The following is a 23,332-nucleotide window of genomic DNA, read 5'->3' on the forward strand; positions in this document are numbered from 1 at the left end:
AAATTATTAGGGTACATTGTTTCTCACAGAGGCATAGAAGTAGACCCAGAAAAAGTTAAAGCAATAATGGATATGCCTCCTCCTTCCAATCTCCATCAATTAAGAAGTTTGCAAGGAAAGTTACAGTCAATCCACCGGTTTATAGCTCACTTGGTAGACAAATGTCATCCCTTCCAACATTTATTGCATAAAGGTGTCCCTTTTACATGGTCTGAGCAATGTCAATCAACATTTCAAACTCTCAAGGATTATCTGATGTCGCCACCTATTCTAATGCCTCCTATAGCAGGGAAGCCATTCATATTGTATATCTTTGCAACTGAAACAGCACTGGGAGCTCTCTTAGCCCAATAAGATGAGAAAGGCAAATAATGGGCTATTTATTATATCAGTCGGACACTAGTGGGCTATGAACTAAATTATTCAACTATTGAACGGGCATGTTTAGTAGTGGTATTTGCAACACAGAAGCTTCGACACTATATGTTAAATCATCAGACATTGCTAGTTGCAAAGATTGATCCCTTGAAATACTTGCTTAGCAGGGCAGCTTTGACAAGTCGCCTGGCAAAGTGGGTTATGATCCCAAGTGAGTTTGATATTGAGTACATTGAGAGAAAGGCAATAAAAGGACAAATCATAGCAGATCAACTTGCAGAGGCACCTATTCATGATGATCATCCAATATTGACAGATTTCCCTGATGAATCAGTATTTGCTCTTACTTCTTCTAAGGAATGGCAATTATACTTTGATGGATCTCACACAAAGTTTGGCTCGGGAGTAGGTATATTGTTTGTCACCCCTCAAGGAGATGCTATCCCAAAGTCATACAGGATCACTTTCCATTGCACCAATAATATTGCAGAATACGAAGCTTTGGTCACAAGACTCAAAATAGCAATCCAGTGGAACATTACACATTTGCAAGTCTATGGAGATTCCTAGTTAGTCATCCATCAAGTGAATGATGACTATGCAACAAAAGATGAAAAGCTTCTTCCCTACAAGCATATGGTGGATTTTTTCAAGACAAAATTTACTGATATCCATTTTAGTCAAGTTCCAAGAATCCAAAACAAGTCAGCAGATGCTATGGTAACTATTGCTTCCATGTTAAATATGCCCCACAATAGGGACAGATGTGAATTTTTGGTCGAACAGTTGCTGGTGCCTTCTTTTGAAATTTTGACAGTAGATGTGATGTGTGTTCTTGTTACTCCTAATTCCCCATGGTAAAATGACATCTATCGGTATTTGAAATACCAAACCTTACCACCTAACCTTTCCTCTAACCAACGCCAAGCCTTCATACACCAAACTGCCAAATATATCATCATCGCAGACACCCTTTACCATTGTTCCTTTGACCACACCCTCCTCAGGTGTTTGGATTCTGATGAGGCACAAACAACTTTACGCGAGGTTCATGATGGTATATGTGGGGGCCATTTCAATGGTCTAAGTCTAGCTAAAAAGTTGGTTCGTGCTGGATATTATTGGCCCACTATGGAAAATGATGCTCATGATTTTGTCAAGAAATGCTATAAATGTCAAATACACGGAAATTACATTCATGCACCAGCCCAATAACTTCACTCTATCATATCTTCGTGGCCCTTTTCTCAATGGGGATTGGATCTTATTGGCAAGATTCACCCGACATCAGCAAACGGACACAAATTCATCATCACAGCCACATAATACTTTACAAAATGGATCGAGGCTATCCCTATGACCTATATCACTAGTGTTCAAATTTAAAAGTTTCTACTGAATTATATCATATGCAGATATGGGGTTCCCCTTGCAATAGTCACAAATAATTGGCCGTCCATTCAAAAATAAAGATGTCAAGGAACTTTGTGAACAGTTTCGCATCCAACACAGTTTCTCCAGTCCTTACTATCCACAAAGTAATGGTCAAGCCGAAGCATCAAATAAAACCATTATTAAGATCTTGAAAAAGGTTGTCAATGACGCTGGTCGAGATTGGCATGTACAGTTGAATCCAGCACTATGGGCTTATCACACTTCCATCCGCACACCTATTGGCGCAACACCTTATTCCTTGGTGTATGGTGCGAAAGCCATTTTACCCTTGGAAGTGGAAATTCCCTTTTTGCGTGTTTCCTTGCAACACTTGATTGATGATGAGACACACAGAGTCTCTAGGCTGCATCAGCTTGAGATGTTAGATGAGAAACGTCAGACAACCCTGACACATTTGCAAGCATATCAAATCCATCTCTATCGCTCTTATAATAAGAAGGTCAAAGGGTGACACTTCAAAGTGGGAGATTTGGTCCTAAAGGCGAACCCGAAGAATACACAATCTACTGACATCATCTAAGGAAAATTTGAGCCTAATTGGGTTGGGCCTTTCATAGTTACTGCAGCCTATGGTTCGGGGGCATATCAGCTTGCAACCCCAGACGATGAACTCTGTCAAATCCTGTAAATAGCATGCACCTTTGAAAGTACTAGGCATAGTTTTTCTATCAGCAATTCTTCAATATGATCCTGAAAAATACAAAAAAACAATCAAAAAGTCAAAAAAAAAAAAAAATCAAAAGCTCAAAAATACAAAAAAATAAAAAAAGTGAAAAATTGCAAAGAAAGTAAGTAAAGAAAAATAATTTGCCCTCTAGTGAAAACCTGGCAAACAGGCGCTTTGGGCAAGCACCATGGTGAAAACCTGGCAAACAGGTGCCATGTGTAAAAGACTATTGCTCCGTTCTCTATCATGACTCCTAGCTGTACTTTCCACCCCGCAGGTTTATCACGATTATCCTTGCCCTGACCCAACGTTCTGTTCCAGGCCTGCGATTGGTCAACATCATTGTCTTGCATACTCAGGTTTCCAGTTCTTCTGCATATGTTTTGGTCCTGGTCATTGTATATGTCATTCAAATTTTCATTGGGTGCGTGCCCCTTATCATGATCAATTACTAGAGTTATTGCTGTGTGCGCACTGGAGCTTTCTTATCAAATAATGTCCTGAAAGAATCCCTAAAAATCAAATAATATCCTGAAAAAAATCCCTAAAAATCATATAATGTCCTGAAAAAATCCCTAAAAAGTCAAATAACGTCCTAAAAAAATGAACAAAAAAAAAAAAAAATTGTAAAAAACTTGAAATTCCTACAAAATGAAAAACATCAAAATCCAAAAACAATTTCTTTGGCATTTTGCATTTTGTCAATAAATGGTCCCCTTTGTGCATAGACAGATCGCTGAGCATACATCCAACGATAATCTATCAAACATTGTGCTTTAATCAAATCACGCATTAACAGATGAACTGTTCGACCAAGCAAATAGCATCAACATTGACATGATTCAACCTGATCACAGTTGTCACATCAATCCAAATAGCATCAACATTACCATTGGTCCTTGTCAACATTATCATGGGTCTTATACAGGGTGTGGTATACTCGAAACCAGACTATGTTTTGTCTTAGACGGGGTACCGCATTCCCTGAAACCACACAGCATGATCATTCTTGTTTTCCACTTTTGACAATGACAATCAGACTATTTGTTTGACTTGGTTGAATTTGTGTGTATTATCTTTTTACTGATTTATCTTTGGCTTCGATCATGTTCCTATGTTGCTAAATGATGTCACTGAGTGATTTAGAGTGACCAGGATGGTTCATGGTCCCTTTCCTTTTTTGTTGTGTTTGCTGTTTGTGGAATGTTTGTCACAAACTGGGGCAACTATATCATTGGGTATCTGTGATAAGTACGTTCATTTTGTGAACGCCGCACATACCTCGACCCTTGATGTATGCACCCTAGGATGCTTCACTCATTCCTTATGTGCGATGTGTCTGTCTTTTGCAAAAGGGGTTGCGTTCCAGCTCTGGCCTTCAATGCCATGATGCTTTGCATCCGCTTTGCTACAATAAATAAAGGTTCTCACCTACTTATGTGCATTTGTGAAAGCAAGTTTTCCTTCATCTCTAACTATCCTCTGTCTAATTTCTTCTTACTAACATTTCTTCTGTCAGTGTTGGTAGTCCATTCGGTCTTGTTCTCCGATCTCTAAAAAAGTAAAAAAATAAAAATAAGCTGCATCCTGCATTCATTGGTTAGTACATTTGCATTATATCAAGCCCATACAAAGCATTTTATCCATTTCATCTTATAAATGCATCAAAAACAAAAACAACATTCATACATATTACAAAGATAGTACATAGACAGTGCATAAGACATCCATACATGGAAAGTAAACATAAGCCATAGCACATTGCATCCCATCATATAGTTGCATATCATATCATATATCAAAACAAAGAGAAATATATCAGAGTACAAAATTGGACTGTCTGTCCTACGTATGGCTCATAGGCTAAGTACATAATGTCAAACTATATATGTCTCCATCATAAGAAGCACATGCCTCTGTCTCTGGGTGCTCCATCTGTCCTCCTCATCCTTGCTATGTCTCGAGGATGAAGCCCCTCCTATCCCTGGTCCTGGCTGTGGTGGTCTCATAGGTCCACTCACCCCCATGCTGCTCACTGATCTTCGAGAGCGTGGCCTGCTCTCTGTCCTCGATCGTGACTGATATGACGCTACTCTCTGCTCTGGTGGAACTGCACTCTCATATAGAGTCCTCAAATGGTGCATCTCATCTCCTGCCTCTAATATCATCTGTGTCATCTCATCTCCTGCCTCTAATATCATCTGTGCCATCTCACGCGCACTAGCATCCCTAATCAACCCAACATACTCGGTCACTCTCTGCTTTGCTTGCTGTGCCTGGGCTATCGTTGTATCTCGAGCCACTATCAGCCTGGTTATCTCTTTCCTCGAGATGACATTCTGTCTCTCCAATGTAGCAATGTGTTCATGCTGACTTGCTATGGTGGCCCTACATATATGCATCTCCTCTATGCTAGTTATCTCCTGCCCTATGGGTATATTCTGCAATGACTCATGATCAGCTAGATCTGGCTCATCTCTCTGCATGCACCTAGGACTCTCCTCTCCCTCATCGTCCTCCTCAGCCTCCTCATCCCCCTCATCCTCATTCCCCTCGTCCTCATCCCCCTCATCCTCATCTCCCTCATCCTAATCATCTCCCTCATCCTCTCCCTCGTCGTCATCCTCCTCCTCTCCAGCGAGTGGGAAGTCCTCATGTCTCCTAGGTACTAGAATATCAAGATCCGTCAATGGCACTGGCCGCTGTCATGCAAACCATCCCTCATACCTCTCTATTGTCCCGACATCTACAACATCTGATCTCTAATCCCACTATCTCCGCTGTAGCTGTATGAAGTCGGTATATGCTATGTGTGGCTGAATCATCCTCCCCCACTGACTCGTCTCTCTGTGGGATCAGGAAAAGTGTGTAGTCCCTATCGGTACATCCTACCTCTCTCCAAACTGTCGTCTGACTCTCTCTAGTAGATACATCTCAATCACTCTCTGGTGATTCACTGGTCACCCAATCAGGTATCTCTCTTGTCTATAATATGGTAGCTCATCACCATCATCTGACCATCCAGGGCAATCATGATATGGCCTCCATGTGAAATCTCTCAACCTATCTAGCTCATGTCGCCAATACAATATGTATTCGAATGGACCATGTCTCAATGCTCCCCCATAGCAGTACACATATGGTTGATGTGGTACTACCTGTTTCTCTACAATTAGCCAACATATGGCTATGTGCTCAAATGCCCATACCTATAAAAGTGTGACCCCACAGCTCAAAGTCTATACCCTCTGATATGCTATCTGATGCAACTGAAAATATAGCATGGCAAGCACACATGGTCCCCATGTGTATATAGTCCCCTCTATCGCCATCCGCTCTAGCACTCTTCCCCATCCAATAGGGAATCCATGTCCTCGTCTGTCACTTGCTAATAGGCATGCCATAACCACTGCTATCACCACATATCACTGATCATACTCTGCTGCCATGGTCTCCCAGCGGATATCCCTCTCTATGATATCAAGGTTATTTGTGTCGCACTCGAATAATCTACACAACAAGTCTCTCCCTATCGCTGGGTCATACACCACCATCTCTCCATGAATCGGAATGCAGAGAATATGCCACACATCCTCTAATGTCACAGTCGCCTCTCCAGTCAGAAGATGGAAAGAGGAAGTCTCTGAATGCCATCGCTCGGCCAATGCGGTGAGAATTCCTGTGTTTGCCCTAATCTTGGGCATGTACATAATATAGTATAATCCAAGTCCTGCTAATGTGTCTTTGTCCGTACTCCTGAGTCTGTATCGCAACATGAAGCAATCGGGTCTGTTCTCTCGCACGATCAATGGATACTATCGACTCTGCATCACAATTGGGGCACAATTTGTCAGTTTTAGGGTTTTTTCCTAAGGGCTACATTTCCTTGTTTCATGCACCAATCAGGGTTTTCTTATCTATTTTTGACCTATCCTACCCTTATCCCTCTTTTCAGGATCATCTGCGTGCTACTTTCGGTCAAACTAGAGTCATAAGTGCACAATTGCGCTTGTGTAGCATCAAGCTGCGCCTATGTACCTTACACAGGTGCATAATATCATTACACAGGCATAGAATGCGCCCACACAAGCACAGATCTGCATTTTTCCCTCCCTTGTGGGCCCCGCAATGTCCCGCAATCAAGCAAAATTCATAAAATTGAACATATGGGTTTTTGAGCTACATATCATTGCTCCCGCATTGTCCAGTCATCTATAAGTGTGTATACGTTCCCCAAGGTGATCTACCATTGGAATGTTCACCATCTCTCTCCAAGGGTCCTTTTCCTGAGCAACAACTCCTCCACTTTGGCCAGTGCAAATGAACTCTTTTCCTTCTCCTTGTCTCCTATATAGATCTTTGTCAGTACTTAGATGGACGTGCATTCTCTCCATCCTATGATGGTCGCGATCTTTTGCGCCTTCCACTGCTTGTCCTTTGTGTATCCGACCTTCGATTTTTGATCCGTTTGAACCTATCGTCTTCTGTCATTCTTATCGATCACTTGGCCTCTTTTCTGGATTTTTCCGGCCAATTCCTCGAGGGGGCATGCATATGTCATTGTTATTGTCTGGGGCATTTTCATTATTTTTCTTTGAAACAACGCTTAGAATCGCATTGTCTCAAAGAAGGGCAAAATGTAGATGTCTAAAAATGGTCAACACTTGTGGAGTCATACTTTAACATTTGCGCATTGCCTTATTTTAGGGTTCTTGCGTCACATTAACATTTCTTCTATGTTGCGCACTTGGTCTTTATCATTTGCGAGCATCGAGTCCTTCTTCTGCATTCCTCATTTTTCTCACTTTTGAATTAGGTCTTGTCGATAGCAATCTTCAGTCATGATTTTGGTTGATCTTATCCTGTCACATCATGGTGCGTGCTCATTTATCATCATTTTTGGACATTGTCAATCCTAATCGATGATAGAATTAGGGTTTTGTCCTCTTGTCAATCTCATCATTTTGCGATCGATTCGTCATCAATCCTTGTCCTTGTCAATCTTGTCATTTTGCAATCGATTCGTCATCAATCCTTGCCCTTTTTAATCATGTCAATTTGGATCGATTAGTCATTGTTCCTCGTCAACTGGCACCTATCAATTTGATCTCCTTGTCAATCTTGGTCAATTTGTCATTGATTTTTTTCAACCAATCTCAATCATTTATCAACATTGGTCCTTTGTCAATCAGAATCATGATCGAACCTACATTAATTTCTTGTTGTCTTGACCTAATTCCTTGTCCTCTTATTTCTAGGGTTTTATGATTTGTTCATTTAATCCTTTTCTTCTTCTTTGTGGGTTAAATAAATCTATTTATTTAGTCCTAGGTCTCTTTCATGAATTAATTAATGGATGAAAACCTATTAATTAATTCACCTAATTTCTATTTCATCTTTTTCCTCAATTTTCTAATTTGCTAATTTCTCCTAATTCCTTTTGTCATGGGAATAGCAACTTGTCATAATCTTGTCATAATTTGTCATAATTTGTCATACACCTTGCATAGAAATTGTCATACATTTGTCATAATTTGGCCATTCTTGATTTGAATTTCCTTTCAAATCTCTTCATGCTAATCTTGTCCTCTCTCCAATTTGTCTATAAATTGGATGATTTTCTTCAATGAGGAATCAATCAATCACACTTTCGAGTAGCCTTATGCTACAAATTTCATCTCTCAACCACTTGCTTTCTACTTACATTTTGCACTTGTAGGTGAGATCCACATCAAATTTGAAGGTGAAAGAAGAACAATGGAGCCACATGAAGGAGATATCTACGTCGGTTTGCTTTGATTTCATTTGATTTGAATATCTTGTCTTTATGTCTTCATTGATTGGATTGGGATTGCTTTCATAGCAGCTTTAGGTTTTGTGGTTGTCCTAATTGCTATTGTTTTGATGATTTGCAATTTCCTGATCTACACCTTCCTTTAGCAATTTTTGAGTGGCCATCATCATTAATTCAGTTTGACTTAACTCAAAGACTGATTTCTTCTCGACCTGAGAAGTGTCAATTGCCAAAACTCTTGTCGGGGAATCAATTTTACATGTCGGTATGGACTCAATTGATTTTACTTTGTCCATATCAACGTCCATTGCACTGGTGGCTTCGCCACTTGGTGCAGTATTGGTTACTATCGGTGGAGTATCATCCACAGTGTTTCCAATGCCCTATACATTCTATTGGTCAAAATTGGTTTGTACCGGTACAAACTGTTGGTTGTGGTTGTGTCAAAACTAGATTTGAACTTGCCAAAATACCCTTTCCTTTTGATTTTTCAGGAATGGTGGGGGATGTTGCCTTTGCAAATTCTTCTTGTGATGTGAGAAAGTCTGGGTTTTTTCAGAAATAATTTTGTCCATCCCTTACTTGTCTCATTTATCACCTCATTTATTCTTCCCATCATAAGGCTTATCTGCCAGTTTTTACTACTAAAAAATTGTCCTATTAGCAGTATCTATACATATTTTCATCTCTTCATTATTTATAGTACCACATTGCTCCAAAAGTGCAACTTCCTTGATTTCCCTATCCCTCTTGATAGCATCAAGTCTTCTAGCCTCAAGTTTATTATACAGTGATAAAGGTATCTCCTTCAAAATTTTAAATAAGGCTTTCTTATAGATGTCTATATACAATAAAATAGCCTCTTCTAACTCATTTTGCTCATTTTCTTCAAAATCTTCATAATACTTTGATATATTTTTTAATATGCCATCTTTTGTAACTTCATCAATAATTTCAGCACAGGTCATTGTTGTCTTACCAGTTTTAGTATCATCACCCTTCTTCTTCTTTCTTGTGGTTGTCAGTGTGACTGGTTTTCTCTTCTGAGTAGGCTTCCTTACCGGTGGTGGAGTAGTAGGCTGAGCTGTCTTTCTGACAAGTCTCCTCCTAGGTTTTGCCTTGTGTTTCTCTACCGGTGGTTTTAGCACATTCTTCCTTTGCACCCTTCTAAAAGCTAGAGGTTCATTATCCTCAGGATCAAAATCATAAGTAATAGGGGAAATGTGAACTTGTGGTTTCTTCATTTCTTCAGTAGCAATCTCTGTTGGTTTGACTTTCTATTTAGATTTAGAGCCCAGCTGAGTGTCTATCTCATGCAACACATCTTGTACATATGTAGACATCTTCTCTATTTTCTTCTCTCTTCTCTTCCTGTTAAAACTTGTTTTTACTTCAAGAGCCTTCTCTCTTGTTGTACCAAAGTGTCATGTCTTATCATCTAATGGGGCATCTAACGACATCTTTTCATAAATCTCAAAAATGCTATCATCTACCTCATATCCAAGCTCAGTAATCCAGATTTGCCTGGGTTCAACTGCTTCCATGCGAGTTTCATCAGTTTTCACCATGAAACATATGTTAGTGGAATACTTATCCACAATATTCTTTGAAATTCTCTCCCTTTTCCTCATGTTTTCTTGAAAAGTCTTAAAATACCCCCAAAGTTTCTCATCTCTATGGGTACCAAGACCAGTGATAGCCATCTTGATCTGCATGCCTATTGGTATGTCATGAGCCCATTGCTTCTTTCCTAAACTAGGTAGCTCATTTAGAAAGTAAAGCATTAAACAAACAATTAAGTTTCTCATATCTGAAGGTGCCTTTCTTGGTTCCTTTTATCTTAGTAAGGTTTAGCATCAATTCACTCCTCATACATTCACATAAGTCATACTTCACATTATTTCTTAGCATCTGATATGTGGCATGAATGCATGAACTTGCAATAGAATTCAATTGGTTGGATTGTGTTACCTTATATCCTATGATCATGCTTACAAAATTTATGTCTGTGTCGGTTATTGTGCTTATCCTTAAAAATCTGCTATCGGATGTAGCACCAGTGAGTTTTTCGACCTCTATGTTGGAAAATTTCTTACCAAGTTCTTGTTTAACCCTGGGTAATCCAGTGACAGCCTGAATTGCCTCCTTCGTGATCATGTAGGGTCTATCTAGCCAAATGAATTCATTTTGAAACTTGCTCAGAACATATCTGATCACCTCATCCTTGAATTTCGGTATGTACAGAATATCGATTAACCCTAGATCCTCAATTGCCTTGAATTCTAGTTTGATCTTTCTAGTGTCTCCCAGTATCACTGATTGATACATGATTTTAATGTCTCTAGTGCCCAAATACTCAAGAGCACAGTGAATGTATGCCCTCACATCTTCAACATATATTACTTCATCAGGAACCCTAGAAAATGCTCCCACAGAGTCTTCCTTCTTGGCAATTTTGAGAACCTCCTTGAAGACTAGCCTTAACTTATCCTTGAATTCAACAACGGTAGGATTTGCAATAAAAGTAGGTGTTGATGAGCTAGATGCCATGTCGGAAAATACTTGAGAGTGAATGCCGATGGACAATTGAGTGCTTCTGATAATTACTCAAAATCCTTTCTCAATGCTTTGCTCGCTCTTAATTTGCCTTAACTTCGCTCTGAATGCTTGAATGCTCGGTGAGTGAAAATGAATTCACTTACCCTCTTTTATCAATGAAAAAACCCTAAATTTCTATAATTAATGCTTCACCAACAACCCTATGGATGTCAGTTTCACAGTTATGTGTCGGGGTAACCTTCATTGTGTTAGGTCCCGAGGACAACTGGGAGGGGGGGGGGTGAATCAGTTGTCAAATAAATTCAAACCAAAACAACTTAACCAACTTTAATGATTAATACCGGTGAACTAGACTTGTATGCTGGTAGACAGTTTTATTAGTTAATTATAGTACCGGTAAAGATTAATGCATGAAATAGAAAGACAATAACATCCACAACACATAACGCCAATATTTGTACGTGGAAACCCTGTGAGGGGAAAAACCATGGTGGGAAACCTTACCCACAATCAGATGATACTACTGCAGATAGTAGGTGTATACAAATGGGGTCTGCACATGCAGAATGGCCAAGTGCCTAGAGCTCAGTGATCAAACACAAATGGGAGTCACACTGACTACAATTGGATGGTTAAATCCAATAAGGATGTATTGCTCAAAATAGTATCTTACTATGCTGGATTCAATGCCGGTGTAGTTTTGATTGTCTTCATAAAAAACCTCCTTCAACCTTCGAATGATGTCTACGTGTATAGCTCTGCTTATTCTCGCATATACCTTCACACAATTATTTTTCACATTCCACATCCAATCTTACAAATAAGATCTTACATTTATATCATAACCTAAGACCAATTTTAGTAGGTCGGCTCTAAAGGATATTACAATAAAATCATTTTACAAATAAAACAATGTCCAATGCAATAACCAATTCAACATGTCGGCTCAATGCAATTAAAACATTAATAAAACATCTCCATAGCGTGACATGCTGATTTGGAATAAATAAGCCTTCTAGTGAATGATCTAGACCTATTTGTCGGTAACAACAAATATGCAAATACGAATATGCCAATGAACAAATCTCCAAGACAGAGTTTCCAAATGATGTCTTCAACATAACCAGGTATTTTCCATGCCATTCCAAGTGTCGGTGAACATTATATCCTGCTGGTGTACCAGATACTGGTGACTATGCATAAGTCACTTGCTTGCCAGTAAATGTTGATGATTCTCCAAAGTGCCAGAGTTGATAAGTGTTAGTAGGTGTTGACATCAATGACAAAACCATACCAAAATACCAACACATTGATGATGAACACATTTCTCTAGATTTCTTTCCAGATCTCCTTAGATCTTTTCTAGGGTAATATGCAAAATTTAGCAGTGACTTTGCCAACCCCTAAAGCTTATGCCTCAGTTACCAGTGGAATTTCTTGTCGGTGGAGGAATACATTGTTTTACCAGTGGATTTGTCGGTATAGATCCATCTTCACTTTGTTCTTCAGATTTTCTAACCCATCTCTTGGTGTGATCTTGTTGTATTTAATCTACCTTTTGCTTTCCTTTCTCATTATTAACTGATTGAATCTTGCTTCTACAATACTTAGCAATATGACCTATTTTGTTGCATGCATAGCATGTAACATTGTTCTTTTGAATTGCTTTGACATATCTGGTATTATTATTTCTTGACTTATAAGGATTAGTAAAATGTCCAAACTTTCCACATGCATGACATTTAACATTCATTCTACAATATTTTGATCTATGACCATATTTCTTGGAGTTTGTGCACTGACCGGGAAGAGAATTGTAGTTTTGATTTGCCTTATTTGTACATTGTTTAGCCATATGCCCAAATTTATTACCATCATGCCTGTGAAGTGTGATACCTGCAGCTACAACACAAACACTTAATAGATCATTACAAGCATGGTTAGAAAATAAGAAGCAAATGAAAGATGAACCATGACAAAGCAACCTATCCCCTCCTAAGAGATGCAAGTATGGATTTGCTCTCAGATCTGGATAAACAATCCTAGGGACTTGACTACACCTAGATGGAGGATTTAAAATGATAATGATATGAAAAGATGAGATTGATTAAGATAGATTAATCCAAGAGACTAATTAAGCTAAATATATGCATGATATATTGATCAACAATTATGCTAGAAAATGATCAAATTAAGATATATCTAAGATGCAATTGCCTATAACAACAATGCTCAAATGATATACCTATAGTAATAATGCCTAAATTGATAATGAGATGGGATCCTTTGTGCTCCAAAATGGGGGATATTTATAGGATTTCCAAGGCCAGGGATGAGGTGGTAGGAATCAATGATCAAGATTGAGTCTGAAGATATCAAGGGTAAAGTTGGAGGAGGTTGGAGAAGAGGTTGGAGGAAGGGACACTTGTCATCTCCATGGTGACAATTGTCAAGGAGCCTTGCTCATAAAAGGGCAAGTGTCCAAGAGAGGAGACATGTGGCCAAAGTGCCATGTGTCTCAAGGGAAGAATATCCATACCACAGGAGGTTAGGATAAGGAAGTTAGAATGTGCAAGATAGGATAGGGTTGGGCAAACCCAAGGTTAGGTGGAATGGGTTAGGTTAGAGGGATGGTTAGGTTAGGTGGTTAGAATTTAGGAGGCATGTGGGTAATTTGAATTTAAAAATTCAAATAATAGGAAAAGACTAATTAATTTTCAACAACTCATAAATTGAATTGTTTTAATTAATTAGAGGATTAGAAGAATTGAATTAGAATGGGGGGAGAATTAATTAATTTGAATTAATTAATCAAAGGGGACTATTAAAATTAAGTTAATGAATAAATCCTTAGATTTATTAATAAGTAGATGAAAGGGAGAATTTAATCAAATTGCTAATGAATTCAATTAAATTAGGGAGGGGGATTAACTAAAAAATTGCTTATTTAATTAATTATGTTCAGACCATTTTTAGGTGTATACATTTCGCCCCTCTTTGGAGTGAGATGTGATGACATGTTGATTCAAAAAATAATCTCATTTTAATGATGATATTTGGTTCAATAGGATGCCCCAAACATTGATTAATAAATTGCGGTACGATGATTAAAATGTCGTGCCTGTGAAGTGTGATACCTGCAACTACAACACAAACACTCAATAGAACATTACAAGCATGGTTAGCAAATAAGAAGCAAATGAAAGATGAACCATGACAAAGTGACCTATGACCTCCTAAGAGATGCGAGTATGGATTTGCTCTCAGATCTAGATAAACAATCCCAATGACTTGACTACACCTAGATGGAGGATTTGAAATGATAATGATATGCAAAGATGAGATTGATTAAGCTAGATTGATCCAAGAGACTAATTAAGCTAAATATATGCATGATTAAGCTACATGATTCAACAATTATGCTAGAAAATGATAAAATTAAGATAAATATAAGATGCAATTGCCTATAACAACAATGCTCAAATGATATTCCTATAGTAACAATGCCTCAATTGATAATGAGATGGGATCCTTTGTTCTCCAAAATGGGGTATATTTATAGGATTTCCAAGGCCAAGGATGAGGTGGCAAGAATCAACGGTCAAGATTGAGTCTGAAGATATCAAGGGTGAAGTTGGAGGAGGTTGGAAAAGAGGTTGGAGGAAGGGACACTTGTCATCTCTGTGGTGACAAGTGTCAAGGAGCCTTGCTCATAAAAGGGCAATTGTCCAAGAGAGGATACATGCAGCCAACGTTCAATGTGTCTCAAGGGAAGAATATCCATACCACAGGAGGTTAGGATAAGGAGGTTAGAATGTGCAAGATAGGATAGGGTTGGGAAAACACAAGGTTAGGTGGAATGGGTTAGGTTAGAGGGATGGTTAGGTTAGGTGGTTAGAAGTTAGGAGGCATGTGCGTAATTTGAATATAAAAATTCAAATAATAGGAATAGACTAATTAATTTTTAACATCTCATAAATTGATTTGTTTTAATTAATTAGAGGATTAGAATAATTGAATTAGAATGGGGGGTGGATTAATTAATCAAAGGGGACTATTGAAATGAACTTAATGAATAAATGCTTAGATTTATTAATAAGTAGATGAAAGGGAGAATTTAATAAAATTGCTAATGAATTCAATTAAATTAGGGAGGGGGATTAATTAAATAATTTCTTATTTAATTAATTATCTTTAGACCATTTTTAGGTTTATACATTTTGCCCCTCTTTGAAGCTAGGTGTGATGACGTGTTGATTCAAAGAATAATCTCATTTTGATGATGATATTAGTTCGATAGGATGCCTAGGCATTGGTTGATAAATTACAGTATGATGATGCCCCCTCGGGAGATCAATTGAGATAATTGATTTTTGGAGTGTGTGAATTTTTGCGAAATTGATATCGTGATTAGAAATGATTTGATTTATGTAACCGTGGTTGATGAAAATGCGAGTTCTACAATCACGATGATATGGTTCTTGATTATTGATAAATATTGATTGATTATATTGATAAGATCAAGATTTAGTTTGGTTTTAGGAATGACCCCTCTTGTATAAGACAAAGATGACCAAATCGTTTGGTTTTAGGAATGATATATCTTGTATAAGACATGATCAAAATGTCTAGTTTCAGGAAAGATACATCTTGTATAAGACATGATAGAATCGATTTAGATGTGATTGATTGATAGAATTGATAATGTTGATTGAGCAAAGAACATATAGTTTTGTTGATATCAAGTTACAGGAAGATTCAAATATGCTGATGTTGGTTCTATTGAGGCGGTAGCATAAGATTTTTTTTGGGTCAACAATATCTAGAGAGAGATGAGTCATCAGTCTGATTGTGCATACACTTATGATGATACCTTGATGATTCCTGCAATAGATTCAACCTTGGATAAAATGAGCATGTGGGATCCCATGCAAGCTAAATGCAAAGCTACGACCAGACCAGCCACTGGGTTATTGCATTTTGTCATCATTTAGCTTTTTAAAATGTGGGAAGTGAGTGCAAACATCGATGGTATAATTAAACCATGATGACCTGAGAACTACTTTCCTAGATTTTGATATTGCAAGTTAGCACTAGCACCAAGGTATAATTGAACCAAGATGACCTGAGTGTTGCTTGCATAAAACAGATAGTATTAACCATTTCAATACGCAAATTGGAAATATCTTCGATGATACTCTGATGATCATGTCCTTAGACAAATTTGCACATATTAATGATTAATCTACAGACAACAAACAAGAAAAATATCATGTTTCTTCCTTGTTCCTCTAGTTAGAGACATCCTAGAGTCGCTTAGAAATCATGATAGCAAAAATAAAGATAGAAAAGTTGAATAATCATGTTAAAATCATTATCCAAAAGATATCATCTATTGAAAGGTGTGTGAATGTGCTTAGACTGATATATGATAGTTTGATGGTTGACAATTTGATCTTATGTTCAACGTTGGATGTGTCTCAATTTTTGCTTGATAAGAGTTGTCTGACTATTGTTCTTCTAGTTTGATTAAGCTCAAAATGATTGAAAATTTTCCCCCCAGCTAGGTGCAAGATTTTGTCCCAAGCCTAGAAACAAATTTATTATGATATACCCAATGATCCAAACCATGGAGAGAAGCCACTCGGGATGCCTACGTATGTACAAAGGCTTTTATTATGGATATGAACAACGCTGATGGAAAAGAATGCAAGTGAAAGGATGCATGAACTAATAGATGGAAGAGCTAGTAGATAGATAGTGCCTGTTTTCTAGGTTTTCACCATCTATTTTTATTGCACTTTTTCTCATATTTGATTTTAAATTTTTTTTTTTTCACTGTTTTTGTATTTTCTTCTTTTTTAGACATAAAACTTCTTTAGATGCATGCTATTGATGGGTTCCTTGATTTGATCCCCATTGTGTGTTGATAGTTGATATTCTCCTGACCTAAATATTGTTGTGACCACAAACGAACCTAACTAGTTTGGTTCAAACTTCCCTTTCTTTTCTCGATCTGACTGGTTGCATGGATTTTCTTTGAGTACCAGTTCCCCAACTTGAAATGTTCTTGGTTTGACCTTATGATTATAACTGCAACACATTCTTTGTTGATATACCTTTAAATTATCAAAGGCATTTTGACTTTGTACATGGATCAATTCTAACTCCTGCAATCTAGATACTCTCGTTGTTCTTCATCTGGGATAAGACCTTTTAATGATACTCGTAGAGAAGATATCTCTACTTCTATTGGCAATATTTCTTCTAATCCATAAACAAGAGAGAAATGTGTAACACCTGTTGGTGTGCGGATATTAGTATGGTAGGCCCATAGAGAAGGGTTCAATTGAATATGCCAATCTCTGCTAGCATCATTCACTATTTTTTTCAGGATTTTCAGAATGGTTTTGTTTGATGCTTCTGCTTGCCCATTTCCTTGGGGATAGTAGGGTGTGGAAAATCTATGTTGGATCTTGAATTTATCACATAGTTCTTGGACATCCTGATTCTTGAGTGGTCGCCCATTATCAGTGATAATGGTCATGGGTATTCCATAGCGACAGATGATAAAGTTCAAAATAAATGCAACAATTTGTTTTCCTATGATATTGATGAGAGGTACTGCCTCAATCCATTTTGTGAAATATTCTATAGCTACAAGGATGAATTTGTGACCATTAGATGAAGAAGGATTTATCTTTCCTACAAGATCAAGACCCCATTGGAAGAAAGGCCAAGATGTTTCCAAAGCATGAAGTTCTTGTGTTGGTGCATGAATCAAATTTCCATGGATATGACATTGTTTACATGTTCTAGCTATCTCAAAATAATCTTGTTCCATAGTTGGCCAATAATATCCCAAGCATATGAGTTTTTTCGAAAGGGTAAGACCACTTGAATGAGTGCCACAAATATCGTTATGGATTTCATTTAAGGCCTTCTCAAATTATTCTTGTTCGAGATATCTTAAAAGAATATTGTCCAAACCTTGTTTAAAAAGGCTATCTGCAACAAGAGTATAATGGGAGGATTGGCGAATAAAGTTTCTCTTTTGATTTTTTGATAAGTCAAGAGGGAGGATATTATCTTTCAGTTATGTATAAGTTTGGCCATAGCGGGAAGAATCATGCCCAACAAGGTGACATATAGTTTGGGAATTAGGACAATTATGAGCAGGGTAAAACAACTCTTCTGTCAGGAATTCATAACGATGTTGTTTTTCCTGTGTTTGAAGTAAAGAAGCAAGTGTAGCCATGACATTTGCTACTTTGTTGTCATTCCTTGGAATCTATTGAAAAGTTATTTATACAAAGTATTTCTTGATATCATCGACCATGTTTTTATAAGGCATTAACTTTTCATCCTTTGTTTGATAATCCATTGATTTGATTGATGACGGGCTGAGAGTCTCCAAAGACTTGAAGTTGTGTAATGTTCCATTCTATAGCCATTTTGATACCTATAACCAAAGCTTCATATTTTGTTGTATTGTTGGTACATGGAAAGCTTAATTTATATGCTTTTGGAATTGTATGACCTTGTGGTGTGATGAATAGAATACCTGCTCCTGATCCATGTTGTGTATATGAACCAAAAGTATAATTGCCATTTTTTTGTGGTGATAATTAGGATATCAGCATTGGGAAGCTCAATCTGTAAAGGACGATCATCTTGAAGTGGTGCCTCTACTAGTTGGTCTGCAATGACTTGCCCCTTGATAGCTTTTCTGTCTACATACTCAATATCAAACTCGCTTAGAATCATGATCCATTTTGCTAATCCTCCTATTAATTTTGCCTTGCTGAGTAAATACTTTAATGGATCGATTTTAGCTATCAACTTGATGGAGTGAGATAGTAGATAGTGTCTTAATTTTTGAGAAGAAAAACTGCCACCAAGCATACTTTTTCTATTGGTGAATATTTGATCTCGTATCCTACTAATGTTCTGTTGATGTAGTAGATGGTTCATTCTTTTTCTTCATTATCCTATTGAGCAAGCATAACTCCTAATGATACTTTGGTGGTCGATACATAGAGTAATAATGGCTTTCCTAGAATTGGTGACATTAGGATAGGTGGTTGCATGAGATAGGCCTTGATCTTGTTGAACGCGTCCTCACATTGATGGTCCCACTTGAAATGAACATTTTTGTGCAATAGATGGGTAAATGGTTCACATTTATCTACCAATTGAGCAACAAATCTTTTGATTGACTATAGTCTTCCTTGGAGTGATCTGAGTTGACTGATATTCTTGGGAGATGCCATTTCCATGATTGCTTTGACCTTAGCTGGATCTACTTTGATACCTCTAGCTGAAACAATGTATCCCAATAGCTTGCCTAAAGTGACACCAAAGGCACATTTCTTAGGATTTAGCCATAGCTTATATTGTTCTAACATGCCAAAGATCTATTCTAGTATTCCTATACGGTCTTCTTTGTTGTATGATTTGGCCAAGATGTCATCTACATAATCTTCCATGAATGTATGCATCATGTCATGGAATATCGCTGTCATAGCTCTTTGAGATGTAGCACCTGCATTCTTTAGTCCAAAAGGCATGACGTTCCAGGAAGGAGTACCCCATGGACATGTGAAAGATGTCTTTTCTTGATCTTCAGGTGTTATTTTAATCTGATTGTATCCAGAGAAACTAACCATTAGAGAAAACATGGAGTGTCGAGCACTTAAATCTACAATGATGTCAATGTTAGGCAAAGGAAAGTCATCCTTTGGACATGCATTATTACGATCTCTGAAGTATGTGCATATACTGATACTTTTATCTGGTTTTAAAATAGGAACGATGTTTTATACCCATTGAGGATATGCTATAGGTCTGATGAATCCTACATCTAGCAATTTCTTTAGTTCTACTTTGACCTGGAGAGCGATATGTGGATGCATCTTCCTTAATTTTTGTTTAGCCGATTTGGTTCCTGGACTGACATTTAAGTGGTGCATAATAAGCTCTGGATCCAATCCTGGCATGTCTGCATATGACTAGGTGAAATTGATTTGTCATCATTTGAAGAATTCTATATATTGTTGCATTTCTTCTTCTGATAGAGAAGTTGTTGGATATAGGATCTTTGGTTGCTCTATTGTCCCAATGTTAACTGCCTCTATTGGTTCGATCAAAATTGATGACCTTTCTTGATAGTACTTAGGTAAAGTGTCAAATCTCCCATCTTCCAGTGCCTCGAGGAAGTTTTCACCATTAGATGCATCCTTTCTTTTTACTTTTTCCTGATCTAATGTTGCCAAGAAATGGTTTTCAACATTATACCTGATATTATTTTCTTTATTTTTCTTGTTGCGACTGGGAGATTTGGCACCCACTTGATTGGAAGATGTGCTGCTGAAATTCCTAGTGAAAGTTGTTGCAGGTTTGATTGCTTTAAGATATACAGATATGGCATGGTCATTTAGAAAGGTATCAATGGTAGTATGTCCTTCATTTTCCCAATCAATAAGTTTGGGGTGGATTAGAGGTAAGGGGTCCTCAGGTTGAGATGTTTTGAGAGTACCAAGGGTCATGATGGATGTATCAAAGTTTTTGATATATATGTATGTCTAGAATGGTACTCTCATTGGAATGACCTCGCATAAGGAGCTCCTGATCGTCCTTGATTAAGTCCAAGTTAGTTGAATGTGATTCTAATTTCAGTGGGCTAGTTCCTAACGTTTGCCCTGCATACGTGTGAACTACATCGATTCCTACATCTTCTTCAAAGCAATTTTCTTCAGCTGATTCTTCAGAGTGATAGGAATCCCATTCCTATTCATTAGAATCTGTCTCACTTTCAGCTTGCAATCTACAAATTTGTTCATATAGTAGTTGATTTGTTTCTTCAGCTTTTCTTGCTATATATTTTCTTCTTTTATATTCAACTTCTTCTGGACTGTGATTGAGTTCTGTCAACTTTGTTATCATCTCTCCTTGACTTGTATTAGCTTGTTTCTTGTTTTGATTGATATTTAATGCTACTTGGGAGGTGTTTTTAGTTTGTTTTTCCTATTGATTAGAGGATTGCTTCTTTTGCCATTTCATGTTTTCTTGTGCTTGTTGCTTAGCTGATGTTTCTTCTCTTTCAATTTCTAGTTGTTCTTGTTTGTTTTCATATTCTTCTTGTTGCTGGCTAAAAGACATGTCTTCTCGTAGAGTAACTTGTCCATACCCTAAGCCTGCTTTGTCTGTAGCTTGTTGAGTATGAGGTTGGATAGGTTCTGATATACCTTCTTTTATTTTCCTTATAGGACTTGTTCTAGTGTATCCCATTTTTCTGAGAATGTTAAATCCTTTTCCATACTTTTTTGTAGGTATGCAGATATTGTCGATCTTTTGGTGGACTTATTCATCCTTGTATAGACACTATAGTACATCTTTGTCTTTTGTTTCCTCTAATAAGGTCCCAGCACTAACAAATGCTCCATCAAATATCGGAAGATGTTTCATAATTGGTTGTTGTTTAGAGTTTGATGGTTTTCCAAAGGATTTAGGAGAAAGTAGTAATTATGATATTGAATATTCTCCATTCCCTCGATCTCTTAGCTGCATTTGTTTTTCCATACTTGACAAAATTGAGGCAAATGTTTTTTCTTTAGATTGTGTGTTTGAAGATGATGCCTCCCTAATATGAGGACCAATAACTTCTTGAATTGGTTTGAGATTACTACACTACTAAAATGGATTTGAATCTGCTGAGATCATCATTTCCTGCTCATTGTAGGGAAACTTTAGGTACTAATGATATGTTGAGGGAACAACTTGTATGTCATGTATCCAGGGTGTTCCCAAGAGTATGTTGTATGATAATTCCATGTCTAGAACTTGGCATGTTGTGTCTTTCTATAAAGGTCCCACTCTGATGGGTAACATCACAATTCCTTTAGAGGAATGCTCTTCTTCATCATAGGCTTTGATGGTGATCTTTTTTCGGGGATCAACTGCATCTTTTGAATAACCTAGAGCACAAACTAGACTCAAAGAACAAATGTTTAAGCCAGATCCTCCATCTATTAGGACATGTTTAACTCGCGTCTTATGAATGATGAATTCGATATGCAAGGGAGCATTATGGGGATGTTGCAAGGACATGTTGTCTTCTTCAGTGAATGATAAGCAGTGAGGGGTTGTGAGGTATCCCAACATGGTTTGGAATTGATCTATATCCAGATCTTTGGATAGTGTTGTATCTACTAATGCTCTTTCAAGAATTTATTTGTGTGCAGGTAAAAGCTTTAAAAGTTCTAAGATGGATATTTGCGTAGGCGTTTTCTGCAATTGCTCCACTAGATTATATTGTGCTGTAGTGGATGACATGTTAGTGGTAGGACCCAGCAAAACAACTTTAGCTTTGCTTCTTGTGATAGCATGAGAAGGTTCTTGATTTTTCTTTTCTTTAACTACAATCACATTTACCACATTATCATATTTTTAGTATCTAGGAGTTTCACAACCTATAGGAAATGGTATCATGTTTAGATTTCTATCAAATGGATAAGGACAGATTTCTTGAAGTGAGTATCTTCTAACATTTCCTCTCTGTATATCTTGAATTTGTATTTACAGTGTTTGTATTTGTTGTGTGAGAGTTGTGATAGGATTATCAACATGGTTTGTTCTTGTATAACCATGATTTTGCATTCTAGGAGGATCTTGATCTCTTCTTGTATCCTCTCTACCCCTTCTTGTATCCTCATTGGATTGAACGGTATTTAGAATTTCTACGTCATCCCTTTTGGGAATGTAAGTTTCCTCATTGGTTCTGGTGTTACTAGGAATTGCGTGTCATTAATTTTGAGACCCAAAATATCCTCATGTTGTTCATTATTAAGGGGGAGGTCACTTCTCTTTTGTGTCAATTTGTTCACATCAAAATCTTGGGGGAGTGTAGCACCAAATTTTGCTAGCATTAGGAAATATTTTTCTGTCTCCCTCCAATATTTTCTCCATAAATTTATCGAATTGAGGATCTTTTTTGACGTCTCTGACATGTTGTTCTATTATTTCCTCTTCAACTTGTATATTGTCTTCATGTTCCATGTTTCTGTAATCTTCAGTTATTTCAAATGTTTCTATTTTTGTTTCTGCAATCTTTCGTCTCTAAGCCTTGGTTAAAATGGGCATACACGTGTGTTAGATATTGTGTTAGGATTTGATTATCCAAAAGTTGTTTCGATAAGTGATCAACTGTCAATGTAAATTTGATAAAATCATATGACATGAAAATATGATTCAAGTGTTTTAAAAGTTTGCAAGTTTTTCGATCTTCGGTTTTGGAGTGAAATGATGATGATTTTGATAAAAACCAAGTCCACTAGGAATGATATATCCTACAATATGGGACAAGGTTATCCTGACCAAACATTGTAGTTTCATGATAGAGGATGATAGATACTGATGAGAAACTATGTTTTGAGTGACCAGTTTATCAAAGAGGGTGATAATGCACTTTGAGATGTTAG

This window comes from Cryptomeria japonica, chromosome 9 (genome assembly GCF_030272615.1).
Source record: "Cryptomeria japonica chromosome 9, Sugi_1.0, whole genome shotgun sequence".
NCBI lineage: Eukaryota > Viridiplantae > Streptophyta > Pinopsida > Cupressales > Cupressaceae > Cryptomeria > Cryptomeria japonica.